The 3,352-nt window shown below is 39.3% G+C and overlaps 1 protein-coding gene across 2 annotated transcripts in view; it reads left to right on the top strand.

Moving 5' to 3' along the window:
• Positions 1–2,193: 2,193 nt before the first annotated feature.
• Positions 2,194–3,352, top strand: part of mrpl11 (mitochondrial ribosomal protein L11) — a 65,224-nt gene continuing 64,065 nt past the window's right edge. For both annotated transcript variants that reach the window (XM_061788186.1, XM_061788185.1), the window contains exon 1: positions 2,194–2,326. The gene's annotated coding sequence lies outside the window, so the exon portion shown is untranslated. The remainder of the gene's footprint in view (positions 2,327–3,352) is intronic.

Below are 3,352 nucleotides of genomic sequence, written 5' to 3'. Positions count from 1 at the left end.
CTTTGCGGCTTGATGGTTCATTTTGACAGTGACGATGACAATGTGGTTGAAAGTGATTAAGCACATCAGGAGAAGGTCATTGTCACAGTTAAGTTGCAATCAAATTAGAATTTGAACCGCATACCTTACGCACATCACATTTCATTTGCGCCGCTGCCTTTGGTTTGGATGCGAGAAATTCCACTTGAAATCCCTCATAGTTGAACAGAAGAAACATGATTTATTTAGCACTTTTCATACCCATAGGCAATCCCTACCCAGGCGAAAAGTGGAACAAATGGTAAGAAAATACATGAAGTGAGCCAGTGTATGGAAGGGAGGGTAACAAAACAAAAGCATGCATAATAAATGAGCCGAGCATTAGCTCTTCTCAGTTTGTTCCGACGTTGCACAGATCCTACAGGCAACTTTGCAATTTTTTCAGTCCTGGAATAGACAAATTCCCGGGTCAGTGCTGTCGCGTTCACACATTTTAATAATGGAAATGTACAAGAATTAATTGCAGGATTATTCTGATGCAGGTCACTGGAAGGAGATTATTAGAAAACAAGTCGTGATTCAATTTTTATGAATTGTTTTCAGGTAGAAAAAAATGCATACCATCTTAAAAAAAACAACAACGAAATATACTATATAATATAAAAAATTGCGTAATATGTCATAAAATTAACATTTAGAATTTTAAATGGAAAAAAATATGGGAACTTATTTTTTTACAGGAACAAAAATGTTAAAATAAGTGATGTGCATTGTTACATTTTTGTTTTTAATTTATCATCAACATTTTGACTTTTTTTGCAGTGGCTGCATTTGTAAGCTTTAATTGAAGTAATTCAATTTGATAGTACTTCATCTATGAAACCCCATCGTCACGATCATAATAATCACAATATGCTAAAGTTATATCTCCTGATAAATTAATCATATCCCCAGTGGTGTGTTATTTCTTAATGAAAATGCACTTCTCATTATCTGGCTCCGTGAATGACATTTCATGAGTATGTATGTTAAATTACATACAGCACTAAAAAAAATGACCACGGACTAAAAACGTGCACATGAATTTGAATTGGTGAATAAATTCATCCATCCATCATCCATCCATTTTCTACATTTCTTGTCCTTGTTAGGGTGGCAGGTGAGCTGGAATCTATACCAGGTATGGTAACAGTGTTCAAGAGGGAACTTAAAACAGTCCGGAGAACTGGACTGGAGAAACAGAAACATGCACCTCTTGTTCTGTTCAAAGTCATGGGGGGAATCTCGAAACAGTGAAAGAGTAAAACAGTAGAACAATGCAGTAATCATAAGAGCAACTGAGAATTAGAGTGGGCCAAGTCCATTTTCATAATCTTTCAGATGAATACTGTTCTAAATTGAGGTTTAATTCCAATTATCAACATTAGAGGGAACACTCAGCACGTTTCCTGATTTATCAGAGCAACGCTGGGCCAACTGCCATTTGTAAAATTCACCGGGCTTGCTATCTAAAACATCTCAGAAAGTGAAATTCAAAGACTGATTGAGTTATTTATCATCTTTCATGAAAGTGCCAATTTTGCCCAAATCAGAGTAAAACTGCAATTTCTGTAAAACAAAGTATCCAGAAAAAATCATCATTGCCATATAAATCACCAAGATAAAAATCCCCATATGTTGTTGCAGTCATCCATCCATCCATCCATTTTCTGTACCGCTAATCCTCACTATGGTCACAGTCTTAAAATCTTAAATTGCTCTCGTGCAAAATGGCAAAAATGGAGCTAGGCCACTCTATTTCTAAGTGGCTCAAAAGAACATACTATAAGTTAAACAGAGGTCAAAAAGTGCCTTGACACAAGTTGTGAGATCTTCACCTGCAAAAATAATTTCCTCCAATGTAGTAAATAAAAATACACTTTCCCTTTTCACTGAAACACTGATAATAATCCATTTATTAATGTGATACAGGCGGTTTTGGGTCAATTACCGTCCTTTTGGAAATGTAGTTGGTTATCCTGTTGAAAATGTAATAGTAGTGTAACTACTTCAATATACTTTCTCAAAGTAATATAATGTAATCACTCACATTAGCATTTTTACGAGGATATTATTGTTAAAAATTGACGTTGCACATACAATGTGTGCTTGGAAAATGAACAGTACGTTAGGGTTAAAAAGTTCAACTTTAGTGGAGGGAAGTTGCAGTTACTCCTCCGCGCCTGCGAGTGGCGGTGTGGAGAAGATCAGCATCAAATGGACAAGCGAAGTACGAAGCCAACATGTCTGCCCCCTGAAGGAGAAAAACAGAAATAGAAACATTGTGACAGCACAGGACGACAAGCGGGTACGTCTTCTGCTTGAAACTGTTTTTTTTTAGTGCTGTCATCCACAGTCATTCTGCTATTTTAAAACGTCCGGCGTTGGCGCATTCATTCTGTTTGTGACAGTGACGTGAGGCGCGTGACGTCCAATGTGTCTGAACTGAAGCGGCTTGATGAGCTGGAAATGGTGGACGCAATTCGTCGCCTATTTGTTGTCGTTCACAATCATTTGGGGTTTTGCACCGCACTTCGACAGCATTGGTGAATTATTTACTCACTTTGCTAACGCGTTGTATTTCTACAGCCATGTACTAGTACGCTCTTTGTCCTCACTGGTAAGAACTAGTAGCACTAGCACTAGTAGAACGACTATCGTTCACTAGTAGAACAGCTATCTTACTAGCTACTACTAGAGCTACTTTTACCGTACTAGTACGCAATTGAACCCCGGTCCTCAGAACTGTGAGGCAGACACTCAAACCAGTCGATATATATCCATTCATCCATCCATCCATCCATCCATCCGTTTTCTGAGCCGCTTCTCCTCACTAAGGTCGCGGGCGTGCTGGAGCCTATCCCAGCTATCATCGGGCAGGAGGCGGGGTACACCCTGAACTGGTTGCCAGCCAATCGCAGGGCACACATAAACCACCATCCGCACTCACATTCACACCTACGGGCAATTTAGAGTCTTCAATCAACCTACCATACATGTTTTTGGGATGTGGGAGGAAACCGGAGTGCCCGGAGAAAACCCACGCAGGCACGGGCAGAACATGCAAACTCCACGCAGGCAGGGCCGGGGATTGAACCCCGGTCCTCAGAACTGTGAGGCAGACGCTCTAACCAGTCGATATATATATATAGGGGGAAAAAAACAAAACAAAAAAACCCCAGAAAAATCAGACTGTCTGATTTTTAAAACATTTATTCGTAAATTATGGTGGATAATAAGTATTTGGTCAATAACGGATGTTCATCTCAATACTTTGTTATATACCCTTTGTTGGCAATGACAGAGGTCAAACGTTTTCTGTACGTTTTCACAC

This window comes from Phyllopteryx taeniolatus, chromosome 10, assembly GCF_024500385.1.
Source record: "Phyllopteryx taeniolatus isolate TA_2022b chromosome 10, UOR_Ptae_1.2, whole genome shotgun sequence".
Classification (NCBI taxonomy): domain Eukaryota; kingdom Metazoa; phylum Chordata; class Actinopteri; order Syngnathiformes; family Syngnathidae; genus Phyllopteryx; species Phyllopteryx taeniolatus.
The sequence above is the reverse complement of the archived record's forward strand: the minus strand, read 5'-3'. Positions and strand labels throughout refer to the sequence as shown.